Genomic DNA, 17,360 nt, shown 5'->3' with positions numbered 1-17,360 from the left:
TTTTCGGTAAAAACGTAATTCAGGAACGTTTCCAACACAACCAAACTCGATGCGAACACATGGTATATAAAAGTGGTTATGCAGATAAACTATTTTCGTACAAAATATATCCTCAACATCAGATTTTATATTTGAAGCGCATTTTGATATATATTGAACATTTTGGAAAAACATCATTTGATCGCGTAAGTATTCATAAAGAGCAGATTTTATTTAAATGTGTGAGCGATGCACAGAAATTCATACCACGTTAAAAGTAAATTTACAGTCTTAAAAGCTTGAATTAATTTTTATATTAACACAGTTTGTCAGTGGAATGTTTTCAAATGAACTTGTGTTTTAGAGTTAAAATCTGCTCGATGGCAGAGTATTAAGAGTTCTTTTAAATATTTGAGATGTAAATTTTGCCATGATTATTTTTTCTCGAGGAACTTAATCATTTCGAGCCAAAATCATATGAATACCAAATGTAAAAGTAATTTAACATTTGCAGTTGCTTTCCTCTCACCGTGCTGGTCGATATTCTCGGCACGGATGATATGGTGCAAAACAGTGACGACCTTAAAAGGTAGGGTTTTTACATGCCATGTAATTTTTTTTCATCGACAATTTCTGTAAATTTAAAGTTATACATCTCTCGCATTTGCTGTTCTGTCCAACAATATAATAAGTGTGATATAAATGCTGTTGCGCAAGTGATAACAATTACGAACTATTGCGTGACTTACTACATCAATTATATAAAATTTTGTAAATATCTGTTGAAAATATTTGTGACAGAACATATGCCAAAAGAGGTATATTGTAAAATCTACAGAAATAACCCTTAAATAATAGTACTGACGAGAAAAAAAAATCTACATGGCTGTGATTCCTGTCGCTCGACACATACTAGATCCTCATATCCTCTTGGGCTCTGGTTGAATACTCACTCCACACATTCACTGGTAGTCGTCAATTAATTTTCTTACTAATAAAAATTTGATGTCAGAAGTGGGATTCGAACCCACGCCCACAGAAGTGGACTGCGACCTGAACGCAGCGCCTTAGACCGCTCGGCCATCCTGACCTATACGAGGTGGTAGTTGGCAAGCTGTATATATGGCACACATAACTAACGTGTGTGTCTGCAGCAAAGAACCGTCTAAGTAACAGTGAGAGCAGCTTTCTTACGTGACCCACATGGCAGGAATTATTACAAGTGAAACATCTGTTATGTAAGTGTCTTATGCGCGTGGACGTAAGAACTTAAGAGACTTGGTGTTTGTTATCTTAGACATGTTAATGATTGAAGTCAAAATGAGAACAATCCCACACCCTTTAATTTTTGACGTGATAACGTCTTTTTGACGTGATAACGTCTTATATATCGACTAGCTGCCCGACCCGGCTTCGCACGGCTATACTAATGGAAAACTATTTAGCCACATCTCCCATTTACAGTAATGGTAAATTTAAAAAAAAATTCAGTGAAAATTTATCACAATGCTGTATAATGTACCGGAGAGAAAATGAATAGCAGCGATGGTTTCCCGACTCGTGCACGCAACGTACAACTGATGTACCCGTACTTCGCTACGGCAGTCTACAGGCAGATCACTCTTGCGCCGCTCATTATACATGCCCCTCCTTGTGGGTACGCCACCGCCGCGCGATGCCCGTTGCCATGGAGACGCAGAAGGCATGAACAATGCAAAATCCTGTTCTCATGCAGAAAAACTACCCACTGTTTCCTGGTTTTAACCACCCATGGGATCTAATTTTCGGAAAATGTCATCCTGCGTTACATAAAGAACTGTGAAGTTTCAAGTCTGTAAAATATATATACTTGAAGAAAAGGGCAATAAAAAAACAAATTAAACACAGAGAGAAAAAAAACAATAGTTTAGGTTTGCGATTTAAAGTGATAAAAAGTATTTAAATACTAATTGAACTCTTATGGTACTGATTGCTTCGTTGTTAATATCAAACGGGTGTTTTTTACTTGTATGGGAAAATTAAGAATGATAAGGCATCTAGTGCGTGGCAACAATGTTAATAGAGATTAGGAAATAAACTTCTAGCGCCTGCGGCATTGTCAACACACACTTCGTACGTGTACTGCATGTTGTATCTAAACCCCTCCAACGCATTTGATTCTAAATTGGACTTTAAGAAAGGATCCCTAATGTTATTGATAATATTGGTAATATAGCATATAGCCTTCGTCGATAAATGTACTATCCAAAACTGAAATAATTTTTCAAATCGGACCAGTGGTTCCTGAGATTAGCGTGTTCAAACAAACAAACAAACAAACTCTTCAGCTTTATAATATTAGTATAGATATTGTAGTTATGCAATACATGTTACACGTTATCTTAATTACGTACATACTATTCTAACAAAAACATTGCGTAGTTTCTTCATACGTTCTTAAAATACAGTATGTCCATTAAAGAATTTCACAGTTATAAATTTTAATAGTTTTAACTGTAAGTGTTGTAGAGTTTTGGTTCAAATTCACAATTAAAGAGTAACTCAAACAGTTTTAGGTAAGCTCATGCGCGAGTACTGTTTTGATGTTTACTCGCTTGCGGCGCCACCTACGCGAAATGGTGACTCCTGAATGAAAAGCGTTCTGAGTTCTGCAATTCGCTAAGATGAATCTGTAATTTCAGCCCTACCCATTGGAATCTCTTCGTACGGGAGTGGTTGAACGTTGAAGTCCCTGACCTTTGGATTGGTCGTAATGGTCGAGACGACAGAGTTCTACTACTACATGCGTGCGTTGCTAAACCGCATAGTCGATTTAAGTAACTTATATCTAGAAAAAGTTTTTTTTTAAAAATACAAGCTCAAGTTTCGTCACCCAAATGGAGAGACTACCAAGCAAACGCGTGACTGTCGTTCTGCTACTTCGTGCAAAAATGCGTACACTTATGCTATTTCCGAATACCTGCCTTTAGTCTTTATCCTTGAAAAGTGCACGTCAAAAGATGCCAGTCACTTATGTTGACCTTCCGGTACATTTGCAAGAATCCTTACAGAATCGACGGATGCAGCCTTCTCGCGTTCTTACATGCATGGTTGGGGCATTTGAGGTGTTTGCAGCACTATCTGTAACCGTGAAAATGTAACTATTGTATTTTAGTTAGTTAGCCAATTGTTGTCTACTCCTATATATTTTACTGTAAAATAAATTACTTAAATATGAAAAAAGATATTGAAATTTTTTTGAAAATAAAGTTTAAAAAAATTTGTAAACGAAAGTATTTCTTTGTTGATACACTAGGTTGTGTTAGCGTAGAAACAATTACGATATCCTTTCATTGCTTGTTTCTCGCTGAATGCAGCCTTGAATTTAAAGCATCTATTGGACAAGGCTCCTTCACCAGAGGACGCTCCCTTAATATTCAGAAACAGCTACAGAGAAAATAAATGGCTTTCCATTATTGTGGTTACAGGAAAAAAAATTATGCGTGGAGTCCCTCCGCGCGGAAGAAGTGAAACTTCACTGTTTACTTCACTGCATGGCAAGAATACCACGCGAATGTGCTTGGGATCTACCGACTCACTCTTTCTCTCTCCTACATTCTACCTTTGTGTATCTTTCTTTCTCTCTCCCTCTTGCGTTGGAATATTGGACGCTACTCGTTGCTAACGCTCGCGCTGGCCTGTAACAGGTATACTACGCGCATGCGTTCGACTACCACGCATTCACTCTCGCTCTGTCTCTTTCTATTCCCCCTCCCCAGGAGCGTTGAACGTTTAACGCAACAGTGCTTTCTCCATGGTAGCGTTAAATGTTTAACGTAACCTTTTTGGAAGTCGCATTAGAAGTTTCACTTCAAAAAACATTTGTATGTACTCACCTCAAAATACTGTTACATGAACAGTATTTACTATTTTGGGTGATCTCACAGCAACTTCAGGCGTAAATTTTACAGTGAAAAGGAATATAGTTTTTTTGAGAAATTGTTTGGTTTAAACCTTGTAAGCGTTGTTCCGTTGTCAAGTTGGAAGTCTCCGTTTGTTGACCGAGCACCGAGCCTCAGCGCTCCACTCGTTTGTTCTCTAAAATATGACACATCGCTTTGCTGTGCCGCAGAGTTTGAAGGGTCAGAGAATGCGTTATACCAGTCAGGAAGATTGTTGTCTAAGAGACCCGATGGCAGTCCAGGGCAATATTGTGAGGTTAATTCACTATTTTGTAAATGGAACAGAAACTAATTATTTCAAATTTTGTACATTGACATGAAAACATAGGTAACATTATGAAATAGTGCCCGTAATAATACTGGGTTCAAATGTCCCAGTATCTCCGATAGTTACAGTTATTTGCAAACCGTTATTTGAATAGCTTTCCCGTATTAACTGCGCACATAATAAGCATGATACAAAAAAAAATAAAGTCAAATTTTGAATGTTCGATTGTCTTTCTCATGATCTGAAAAAAATTCTTGAATGAGACATCAGTTAAAATATAAAATTATGTGCCAAATGTTCGTAAGAAATACTTAGTATCATCTCAAAAAAATGTATTTCATGTATGCAAAAAAATTACCATAGTCATGTGTTGTACAAAGTTACAATACACTTTTTGTAGTATTACCAACTATTTATTGGCAACTGGATTCCAAAGGAATCTTTTGTTACAGTGTAGAAAAATGTTTTCTGTGTAAGAGTAAGATATTGGATTAATTCGTTTTATTTTCTTTATTATTAATAAACTGATATTTCTATTATTTTATTCCTATAGCCCTGTTGTATTTGTTGTTAGGTCACATATTTTATCGGTGGGCATTTTTAAAAAAATTAAATTTCGGGCTGTTAACTTTCATGCATGTAATCGTAATTATTAAAATTTGCATGATTTTTTACCACTTTTAGATAACCTTCTGTAAACATCTCTTGAGTAAATTTGAGACGCATCATAATATCCAAGAGTTCAATCCTTGCATTAACATGAAAAGCCCTCAATCAAGAGTAATGGCCATAAAATTAAACAACCAATATAGCCAGTAAGACCAAACCTTAAGGTATGGGGAAAAACTACTTTTTCATACTGTTTACACGAATAGCTTAAGGGGGATTAGGCCCTGACATATTGGTTACTTTCATATTTATGCTATAGGTAATTCAAATTTTGAACTATTTATCCCAATTTTTAGCATTTGAAGGCATAAATCATATCTCCCGGACCTTCTATACCTTGTTGCAATCACATATTTACTAACCGGCTCTATTCTGTGAGCGCCGTGAGGTGATAACTAACTATTTCTCGCGGACGACTACAAAGGTCATGATAATCACACCAGTTCACAAATGTTTACTTCAACAAGCAGCCAAAGCCAAGTCCTATGCCATGTCAAACCAAAATAACTAGCAGGATGCTTTATTGCAAGCGGTATCAAGACATTTGAAATTGCAAGACGGCAAGGCCTAATCTCCCTTAAAGGAAATTACGCTTACATGTTTGGACAAATATCCATAAAGCGTTTTGTGATATGAAAGTAAGAAATAAACGTTTCTTTTCCAGGACTGCAGAGCTGGCACAATGGTGATGCCTGACCTCCCCGGCTGTTTCTAAGGCTTCAAGCTTCTCGGGCTCGCCACCAGGAGCACTGAAAGGCGTCCCGGAAAGGTAATGTTATATCTGGTGTCGTGTCCTGCTCCTTTGTACAACGGGAACTTAGCTGGAAGTAAAATTACTCTGCCTCACGAGCTTATCAATCTACATAATTAGGTCACATGACCTCTTTTGCTTTTTCATCCAGATTCTTCCCGGTACCTGACGCCAAGGGGTGTAACCGTGTAATTTCTGTACTTAGCAGTTATTAACCCATGTCAGAGAGAGAGAGAGAGGTAGTCCCAGCGCTCTCTGGGCTCTGCACTGGGGAATGTATTTCCAACGGCAAGAATGACTCTGCCGTATCGTTCCCTACAGGCATGTCCATCAGGCAGTTCGCGCCAAAACACTCCTGTAGTACTTAACCCTACACACGGAACAGGCAGGATGTGCTGAATGCCGTTTCAAGCCTGAAACAGAGGTGATGTTAACTGTATGATTAAATGGCGGATGGCTCTCATTCACGCCAAAAAAAAGTGTGATTGAACTGCGTTGCAATTTTTTTGAAGTCCATATTTCTCCGCAAGCATATACTCCACACAGTTGTCTGTTATTTAACAATAGACAGGACACATACTTCATTCGCTCGGGTAGTGGTACTTTTAAGACGTAGCTAACATTATAAATACTCAAATTTAACCTTCAATAAGAATTATTTTAGCTTTTACAACTTCTTAAAACATTCGAACCGGGTGCATGACGAGCTGCTCTCGTCAGTTCTGGAAGGGCGCTACAGACTACTTAAGCAGTGACGCCGGCATCTGCGGGATGGTTTGTGTCACGTAGTTCAGAGATGAGTGCCGTGCGTGTGGTGAGAATCCGGCGACAGAGCTTGGCGATAGAATTCCGCGGGGGGGTGCCACGAGAGTTCTGCGGTGTGTGAAGAAGCTTGTTTGTCCTATTATAAATTAACACCTTATTCGTCAATTTAATACATCTTAAGTACAATTACTCGCGCAAGCAGTAAAATACTGTTACACATGTTTGTTCGTGCACTATTTATCTAACATTTTTCTTTGCTATACCTGAAAGCAGAATGTGCAGTAACGGTCTATTTTATAAAATAAATGCACCCTCAATAAAAGCTCAAGGATGTGTTTTATATGAGATGGTTTGTGCAGAGACTTAAACGAGGTGGCCTTTAAAATTATTGTGGGCAAAAAATACCACTGATACCGGCCCCGTAGTAGTAAATCTGAGACATGGTAAGCTGCAGGTATCGAACCCTTGACCAGTGAGACTTAAGAGTGAGACATAAAACAACACTGCCACCGAGAACCCTGTAGCCTTTAATATTTAAGCAATTATTATGACAGGCTTTCTTAACCAAGCCACGGGCTGATTCGGGAATTCTGTATTGCAGCCACCTCCGTGGAAATAATGGTTAGTTTTGAGCGTTTATGAACTCTGAATGAATATAAAAAACTATAGAGTTATCCCAACAAACATTTTCAAATTGTATGTTTCCACTAGCTTAACTACCGCACCTTCCTTAATTTCATAGGCAAGTATGTGATGTATTTCTAACATCATTAATAAAAGCAAATTACACAAAACAATTTTAGTGAAAGGCCTTTCTACACAAATTTAATTAAAAAATAAACGGTTGTAATTTTAAAATTGATAGTATTAAATAATATTTAGTTTTAAGGTAATGCACATATTGCAATTTCTCATATCTTGTTAGAGTTTATTCTAACGTTCATACAAAGTGGAATAAATAACATATCCCCCCCCCCCCCAACACCATAAGAAATAGAGTTTTGAATTACTGAAAAAGTGCATAATTTGTTTAATGTATTTTGTCCGAACTTTTGCATTTCCCTTTTTTATATTTTTTGAAGATGGCTGAATTCATCATATAAATCCTTCTGCCTTTTTACTTGATAAGAAACTCAACATTAAACGTTATACTGAATGTCCCAGAATTTAACATCAAGCCGAGAAAACTTAATAGGCCATTTTATTACGGCTCTGAATTTAAAAAAATTAAAAATTGAGATATAACAATTTTTTTTAATGTTATTAATCCCCCCTGCAGCAAATTATTAGGTACTAAAGTTTGTTCAAGCAATAATAAATAACCCTACTATTGATAAAATATCAAAATATAATCAAACGTGCTATGTTTTGGAAGGAAAAAATCAGCACACGACTGAAGTGGCAAAAATTTTTCATCGGGTAACTATGACTTTCCATAATGTAAAAAAAAAAAATAATATCCTAACCTAGCCAGTTATTTGCTTGAAAGGGACATCCATCCAAATAAATTACTCAGTTCGTACCATAGAAAATTTTTTACATTACGATAGTCAAAGTTATGCAGTTAAATGTTTTGCCGCATACGAAGCGCAAAAAAACTCCCCCTGAAAGATATAGTATTTTATTTTTTATTTTTAATTATTAGTAATAATAATTGCGTAGCAAAAATTTTTAGTCACATAATCTAATATTTTGACGCGTAGTGGGGAGTTTAAAACTTTTGAAAAAATGTCTTTAACCAAAAAAACTACAACACCGTTTTGTTTTTTCAATTAAAATTTTTAATTAATTAGTTTATTCACTGATATCGGCTTGACATTGAGTTTTGGGACAACTGTATACGTTTATCTTTATGTTTGATTGGGATTCAAAATACGTATCAGCTGTGGTCAATGGAACCGTTGCCTGGGATTACTTCGATAAACCACTAAAAAACAGAAGTCATAATGGATGGAAGAGGATATGAACCACAGCCCCAACTAGTATGTGTCCAGTTTTATCATTGCGTTTACCTCGCACGGTTTATGAGATAAATGTAACAACACTGAAATGGATATACATGGAAACAGTTATAATATTTTTTTTTTATTAAGTGTAGGTCACTGTGTCCACTCCTGTTAACGTTTGGAAATTGTCGTCATTTGGCTATTAATGCTTGGCTGTGTAATTGAATTTGAAAATACTTTCATTAATAACAAAACTTAACCAAAAAAAATATGCACATGCGATAGGGGTTCTAGTTTAAGTTTACATAATTCTGTAATCATAAAAATTTCTAAATCCACAACATAAATACGTATTTAAGATTTTGTAAATAAGTTAGCTTCGGAAAAATTTTGCGTTAGGTGATCTCAAGATTATGGATCCTCGTAAAGTATTAGTAAAATAGGATATGTGGTTAGCCGGGAAGCAGCAAAATATGAAATCGCGTCCTCAGCGAAATAATATAAAAACATTGTCAGCTTGGTTGTTTTATTTTTATATATAAGACCTTGTTTATGTAGCCAACTATTTAAGACAGCAATTTTTTCGACTGGGGAAAAAACACGCATTATTCAAGACAGTGTAGCTGCATTAGTTGTCTCAGATGATATCTATAGAAAACCACTCTTACGTGTGAAGCCTGTGTGAATTGAACGTAAGAACTCAGAACGGATGGAAGGAGGCCACTTTATTTCCAAACATAAATTAAATTTATTTTCGACATAATATACTAGTGAACATCAATATACACTACACAGTATAAACAGAGGCAGTAAATTCAGTGAGTGGATGACAGAGCTAAGATCCCGAATACGGGAATTCGGAGTGTTTCTATTTCATGTTTGAGGGGAATTAAAGTTTTGCGGTGCTGGCACGCTTGGAAAATTTTCCATCTCCGAACCTCGACGGCTGGGCGGTATAAACACAGCTCTTATTCGCTCGAAACTGTTCACGCAACGAGAATTTGTTCTCGCCCTATCTCGTGATCTGGTCTAAAATTAAACTCTCTCGTGACGCAAAAATGCTAGCAGCATGTGGTGCGCATACCACCTTCCAACACTCTCTCACGCACGGATGGTCACGCACATTAAAAGAGATTTCGATTGTGGTGCCTTGGGGCTTGGAGTTACACTGGCAGAAAATAATATTCTCAACACAAAAGAGTTAGGCTTGATAAACGAAATTCGGGAGACATGTCTGAACATGTGAAAGTTGACGCCTATTAAAATTTGCGTGCTTTTCGACGAAAAGTGGTGTCAGTACCACTATTGTGACCTTGCAAAGCAAGTTTGCTTTAAATACACCCTGTACATTCCGTGAGGGTTAGTCATCATCCAGTGTCGACGTTGTGAGGTAGGTGTGAGAAAAAATGCCTTTAAGGAGACGGAGAAGGCAGTATAAGCACCATACTGAATTTGAATGAGGTCGTGTAATAGGGCTACAAGAAGGTGGCATAAATATATTCATAGTGAATCGGTGTTGGCAACACTAGTCACGGGAAGTTACTGTCTCAAGAAGATCAGGGTCCGGCCGCAAACGGACCACTATGGAGAGCGAAGACCGCAGTATTCACCACATGGCTTTAATGGATCGTACTGCATTTGCAGCAGCCATTAGAGCTTCAGTTGGCACCAGACTGACATTATATTCCTTTGTACTCAGGGGTGGTGAGCCCCAAGATTTTGTTTTGTTGACCCAGCCCTCTTGACATTAGCCCTACCGGCCTGGGGCCCCCATGGGTGCGGATATGGATACTCCATAAACAGTCGGGAGAGACGTTAGAGCTCTGGCTATGACCAGAGAATGAGGCTACCCATTCCAGCTTGATCACCACCTCGGACCCTTTGCCTCACGTAGCCAACCAGTTGGCCGTGTCCTTAGCCCTGTAGACTGTCAGCACTGCTGGCGCCTACCCCGATCTCCCACATCACGCTGGGACCCCTCAGTCATCCAGTGAACCCGTGGTCTGGTGGAGGCCTACCCTGCCTCTCCTAGCTGTCCAGGCTGGCAACTGGAGCTGTATCGTCGCTCACTGCGTTGATTCATCATCGGGATAGGGAACCCTTAGAGTCTGCTCCAAGCGATCGGAGCACCACCTCCAAGTACCACCATAATCACCCATTGTGATCCTGGCCCGCCAGAGGAAACCTTAGCGGGGATGTCCATTTTCACAAAGATCATTCCGTACTACTACCAGTTTCGGTGAAGTCTAGGGCTAACCACCAGAGCTAGCTGGAGCACCACGAAGTTATCCCAGTCTCTCCCCCGACCACCTGCACCGAAGCCCCGACTTGGGCCCGGGTGTCCCTGGCAATGCCAGCGACGCACAAAGACTCCATTCCCTCCACTTTGGTTCCTCACAGTGAACCAGGCCATTGGGATTCGTCACCAGGGTTCAGTAGTCGAACTTCCCAGAAAGGTTTAGTCGCATCTGCTGTTGTCCGCAGATTCAGCTCTTCCGCCATTTATGGTTCCCCGCCAGACAAATTGAAGATGCCTGAGGCTAGGGTATTACCAGCAGAGACCTCTTTAGCTAAGGATGCGACTATGACCAGAGGCTGCGGATACCCATCCCAGCATTGTCACCATCATCATTCCCCATCGGTAGTGCCAACGTGGAGTCAGAGGATTGCCACGGAGTGCTGAGAGGCTATGCATTACCATCCTTGCATAGTACATTATTATTGCATAATATTATATTATTATGATATTAATATAAAAAATAACAGTGACGATATTTAAAAAATGTCCATTGTGGTTAACAAGCGCTCTATATCGTTATGCTACCGAGCTCGTTGAGATATTGTAAGAAGAACATGTACTTTGATCATTATTATCTTAGGTATTTTAAAACATATTAATGTGACTATTATAGTTCACCAAATATATTCCAGGGTAGTTTCACTATCATAAGGTTTCATTTGGCACAAAAATATATTATGAATAAACTAGAGTGTTTACGAAAGTGACTATGTATGGATTTATGTTGCTACACGTGTGACCGCAGTCTGTACGTCACATTTCCGTTCATCGACCTCCGTTACATTTCTCACGAAATTACTGTTACAAAATGCCGTATACCGATAGCTCAGTTCTTTACACGTGTAAAACGAACGTGAATAACTCGGGCGTCTGACTCGGGGTCGGTGAATCGTATGATTCTCACGCGGACACAATCATTCCGTGGGACTCGGGACGGCTTGCTGTCAAGGTCGGTCCGGAGAAGCGCGGTGCGAATCGGACGGGAACCATTGGCAATTTGCTCGTCCAGCGGCGTGCCATCACGCTGTTCCGGCCGATGAACACGTGATTAATTAACACCCGCATGGTAATTACGCCGTCCCCACCCGAACTGACACCCCGCAGCTGCAATTCGCGCGGTATTGGAGAACCCTGCTCCCCGCAGAGTGGCGCAGGCGGAATTACGTTGTTTCGAGCCCCGGGCTGTGAACATCGCCTTCTCCACTGGGACACGTGGCTTTGCTGAAGAGCGATGAATATGTCAGTGACTGCGCTGCAGTCATCAGGTTTCGGCATGATTGCCCTCGAATGAACAATTTCGTGACGTTTTCCATTTAAGCTCCGTCATAATTGATCAATGGAGTCACGATTATTTCGCGTATTCCCTGGGTAAGTTAAGTAGACTTGAAACACACATAAATCTGCCTCATGTTGAAGATTGGACTGCTGTGCTATTGATACTCCTTTGATTACCCTGAAACCAGTTACAAACAAAGAGAAACACGTTGTTACAGTTAAAAAATGTATCATATATTATATATTACTAGCTGCAATACCAAGCGTTGCCCGGGATGAACACAGGGTAATATAATAGTCCGCGAGTTAAAGCAAAATTTATAGCGCTATATGACAGTTCGGTGAACGTACAGAAATTACACACAATTGCTGTTTGTATGTCTGTAACTTATGGTTTTCTGTTTACCCATGGCGATCGGTTGAACGGCGTAGAAGTTGATGCGCTGCAGCGCCATCTAGCGGCGAGTTAAAAAAAATTGAATAACATAACAACCTTCTCCGTGAAAAAAAAAAACACTTCGATGTGCACAAATTTCATGGTGATCGGTCAGACGGTGTCGGAGTTTACGAACGTCATAATTAATAAAGAGTCAACAACTTGGATTCAAACCTTTTATACGCAAATTACTGTTTTAACATTTTACCTTTTTTTTACATTGATATGTTATGCTTTCAAAATGAAAGGGTATAATATAGACGTTGATTACACTGAAGTGCTACTGCTCGCGGCAGGTGAGAGACAGTACATCGGCCCGACGCTCGAACGTTTCCCTTCAAGGGTCGGACTGCGGCATCCTCGCCGGAGCCGCGCCCTGCTGCGCCCCAGCGCGAGGAGCACGAAGGCGCAGACCTGGCTCCTAGGCGCACACCTGGCTCCTAGGCGCACACCTGGCTCCTAGGCGCACACCTGGCTCCTAGGCGCACACCTGGCTCCTAGGCGCACACCTGGCTCCTAGGCGCACACCTGGCTCCTAGGCGCACACCTGGCTCCTAGGCGCACACCTGGCTCCTAGGCGCACACCTGGCTCCTAGGCGCACACCTGGCTCCTAGGCGCACACCTGGCTCCTAGGCGCACACCTGGCTCCTAGGCGCACACCTGGCTCCTAGGCGCACACCTGGCTCCTAGGCGCACACCTGGCTCCTAGGCGCAGACCTGGCTCCTAGGCGCACACCTGGCTCCTAGGCGCACACCTGGGTCCTAGGCGCACACCTGGCTCCTAGGCGCAGACCTGCCTCCTAGGCGCTGCCCGCGCCTGTGCTGGCGCGGTGACCGCCCGCCCGCGCGCTGCTACAGGCCGGGAAGATCAAGGTCGGCGCTAGATAGCAGCGGGGTTCGAATCGAGAGTCACCTATTTTAACTTGCGTTAATGCATCCAAGGCAGACTTTTCCAAATTTATAAATATTAATATGAAATACGCGTTAATATTTCCAATACTTTAGGTTTTTGAAACCCTTAAGAGATATTTAAATTTCTCCGAAATATGCCTAGTGTTGTTTTACGTCCGCATGTTAAACACGATAGAATATTAAGTACGGAAAATACGATGCTAACTTAAGAATATTAACGGGTCCCTCATCCCGATGTTTACATGTATGTGTGTCTGTGTGAGAGAGAGAGAGAGAGAGAGAGAGAGAGAGAGAGAGCGTGTATGCGACAGAAAGATCCCGAAATTGAGCAAAATTAAAAAAATATATATATATAAAAATAAATGAAAAATAAAAATTGTGAGTTATATTTCAACTTTGAGATTCACGAAAAAAAAATTATACATCCTAACCTTAAATAACTAAAGCCCCTCCCTTCCCCCCGCAAATACTTAAATATGTAGTATAATTAACCTTACTCCAAACAACGTATTTGACCTAGCTGCAAACATCATAATTAAAGTGTAATTTTTTGAAAGTTACTTAAAGATATGTTAGTATGTTACTCGTTTACAACGCTAGCGCACCTAGCGGCAGAAATTTTCCCTGTGCCAAGCTCGTCCGTCAGGAAACCTGTTTTCTTCCTAACCTGTAGTTAAACGGACATTAATTAGTCCATTAGCTTAAGTCTCGCTCTCACACGCCATGTTGATTCTTCCATCTTTTGACGTGACAACGTCTAATAAACCGATGAACGCCGGCTGCATACACGAAAAAGTGTCCCGTTACGCTCATTGTTCCATTACGCTGTGTCCCGTTACGCTCATTGTTCCGTTACGCTGTGTCCCGTTACGCTCATTGTACCGTTACGCTGTGTTCCGTTAAGCTGTCGGCGAGTGCAGTAATAATAGGTTATGTTACAATTGATAAAGTGAAGTGAAAAGTTAATGTTGTTTTCATTGCTTATTAAAACATCAATTTCGGCAATAAAGGTTAATTATTCTTACATTTTAAAAATCGGATTATTAGTATAATTTCTACTATTTATTCTTTTATTATTAAAATAAAAATGATTCAATTTTATTCATAAAAGTATGCAATAATTTCATCAATGTTTTTTTATGACGTTTTCACGTTAAACTATCGTCTGTAAACCGACTTTAAAGACAACCAATTTTTTTGATATATTTCTAATTTTGAACTATTTATCACAATTTTTGGCATTTCAAGGCATAAACCATATCTCCCAGACCTTCCACACCTGGTTGCAACCACATATTTACTAACAGGCTCCAGTCTGTAAGCGCCGCGAGGAATCAACTTATCATTTCACACGGGCGACTACAACTATCGTGATAATCACACCAGTTCACAAGTGTTCACTTCAATAAGTAGCCGAAAGCTAAGTTCTTTGCCATTCTAAACCAAACAATTTAGCACGGAAGCTTTATTGCCAGCGGTATCGATATATCTGAAATTGGAAGAATGGTTCACAAATAACTTTAACTAATGTGGGTACTGGGACAACACAAATCATGTGTCCGGGCAAGAATCCGAACCCAAGTATTACTGCGAACAATTTTTTTTGTAGCGATTAAGTTTATTTCATGTAAGTATACAGATTATTAAATACATATAATGTCACATAATTATTTCAGTTCCATTTGCAAAACCAAAATTGGTTGTCTGTTAAGTCGGTTTACGGACAATAGTTTAACGTGACGTCATAACAAAACATTAATGAAATGATTGCATACTTTTATGAATAAAATTAAATAATTTTTATTGAATTATCACTATTTTGAATGGATACAAAGAAGGAGTGAAATGAAATCTACAATTTAATTGATAAATTTACTTTTATTTGCACTCATTAATTCAAAATTGTTTATTTCTTTAACGAAGAGATTATTTTAACTATAACTTTTATACATGTTTGCTATTTAACTTCTTCCAATCTGTGTTATACTGTTAAGGATAGGACGATGATAGGAAAAGTAGGTAACGAATGGGAGTGTTTCAAGTTTAATGTGCCTCGAAAAAGTCAAATTGATGGTTGTTCCGATCGAGTGGAAGAGAGATAGATGCGGCGCAAGCGTACAATGAGCGTAACGGGACACAGCGTAACGGGACAATGTGCGTAATGGGACTCTTTCGTCCGTGCAGCCGGCGTTCATCGATTTATTAGACGTTGTCACGTCAAATATTTCAGTGTAACGACCCCAAAATCGACGAGTCTGTAATCCTTAGTTCATTATTTATTCTTCCGCCCATGCTTCCATTCGTGCTTCGCAGAGACAGAAGTCGAGTTCACGATGTCGCGGGAAAGAAACTGGCCTCGCAGCAACTGGCCTCGTGTTGAGACGGTGCGTTTCAGAATTTATTTGAGCGCGATAAATATATTACGACTCCGCTGCACTCAGGTTTCCGCTGGTTCGCCGTCGAACGAGCAGTTTTGAGACCCTCCTGTGACCTTTTACCGCGTACTTCCTTTCGTCGGAGCTCTTGTAATGTATAGCTGCAAACTGGTTAGAAACTAAAATACAGGCTGAGTGAATCCGACCGACAAAACTTCGATTTGCAGGTTCAACACAGCAAACTAAGTTAAAATACGACGTATGGTCTAAAGTGCTTCCCGATGCTGTTATACGTCTTTGAGGTTGCGGCTGAACAACATCTGTAAATAGTTGAGAATTTTTTTAAGATAGAACACTGGGCGTATGGATATTTTTTAAAGGACTAAAGTTCTCGCAAATTTTGGTCACTGCACCAAAAATTATTCCATTGAAATAATTAGGAGTGATAAGACGCCACAAAATAAGTGGAAAATTTAACGGTTGCCTCCAATTATTTAAATGAAATAATATTGTTACCGCGTCAATATTCGTAATGTATGAAGAAATTGGCTCCATTTAAACATAATTCAGACGTTCAGTGTTCTTAACAAATTTTTTTCTATTATTGACGATAGTATCGTTGTTTAGCTTCAACTTCGAATACGTACACTAGCCTTGAAAAGCACTTTAGACCACAAGTCGGATATGTTTTCCACTTATATTTTCGTAATAAACATACAACAGAAGTTTGTCGGACGAATTCAGACTCAGCCTGTATATCAGTATACCACATTCCCTCCTCGTGTGAATGTGGGATGAAACTTTTTTTTTTGTGCCCACCATTACTACTTGTATGTACACTTCTAGAACAGACATGAAAATACACAGTCATTTAAACTGCTGTCAACTAGACGTGATTTACTGAAAGCCGTGCCGTTTTTTTTTTAATTGCATTCGCTCAAAGAAAAATTTATTAGAAGAAAAGTCGATTTCAAAAAAAAAATCATTCACGTAAAGCTGCATAGAACTGGTGAAAACTGGAGAGTGATGATTGTACGAAACAAGGAGGGTAAGATAATGAATTATGAGTGAAGTAATTTTTTTTTGGAATCCTAGATGTTTCAAGTCCTCAACTATTCCAGGTTAAACCTTTAAGCTAGGTTTAGCGTAAAGTTAAAACCAAAATAATTGTTTCCTGGGTTTCAAATTACGAACATATTGGCAATTCAAGTATAAAATTTCCATAAGTGCTAGAAACTGATAATTAGTTAAATGTGATTGGTGAGAAACCACGGTTGTATGTCTAAAGTGTGATGATCCAAGTATCGCGCTTCGCTGCAATGTTTACACAGCAGTTATACCTGTGCGAGAGCTGGAGTGCGACAGGAAACACGCCGGATACGGCACAGAAGAGAGCGTAGTGACCCGTGACCAAATTCCGAGAAATGAGGGACTGTGTTACGAAGATGAGCCCGGTAGCGATGGGAATACGGGATGCCTAAGATGTACAAGTTCTGTCCCTGCCCGAACACGCCCGAATATTCACCTTCGGCGAACCTCGGGTATTTTTACATATATTTATATTTCTCTGTTTATTTTAATGTAGCTATACTAACCTAACTAACCGTCCATAGTGTTTTAAAGTGTTTTAATGTATCTAACCTAAACGACCACTTTTAATATTTGAATTAATTTTTCCTGCGTAAAAATAAAACAAATCCCGAGGTTGGCCGAAGGTGAATATTCGGGCGTGTTCGGGCAGGG

General features: G+C 39.6%; 1 protein-coding gene, 1 long non-coding RNA gene and 1 other non-coding gene across 27 annotated transcripts in view; 1 reads left to right on the top strand and 2 right to left on the bottom strand.

Moving 5' to 3' along the window:
• LOC134533153 (glutamate-gated chloride channel) overlaps positions 1-17,360 on the top strand; it is a 374,512-nt gene that overhangs the window by 162,432 nt on the left and 194,720 nt on the right. For all 25 annotated transcript variants that reach the window (XM_063370507.1, XM_063370502.1, XM_063370493.1 and 22 more), the window contains one exon: positions 5,522-5,626. The gene's annotated coding sequence lies outside the window, so the exon portion shown is untranslated. The remainder of the gene's footprint in view (positions 1-5,521; positions 5,627-17,360) is intronic.
• The window catches only part of LOC134533154 (uncharacterized), a 188,367-nt gene that overhangs the window by 89,578 nt on the left and 81,429 nt on the right, over positions 1-17,360 (bottom strand). The window lies entirely within an intron of this gene.
• Positions 986-1,069, bottom strand: Trnal-cag (transfer RNA leucine (anticodon CAG)). The gene has a single exon. It is a non-coding gene; the product is annotated as a tRNA-Leu (tRNA).

Source organism: Bacillus rossius, chromosome 6 (assembly GCF_032445375.1).
Source record: "Bacillus rossius redtenbacheri isolate Brsri chromosome 6, Brsri_v3, whole genome shotgun sequence".
NCBI lineage: Eukaryota > Metazoa > Arthropoda > Insecta > Phasmatodea > Bacillidae > Bacillus > Bacillus rossius.
This window is presented reverse-complemented; position numbering and strand designations above follow the sequence as displayed.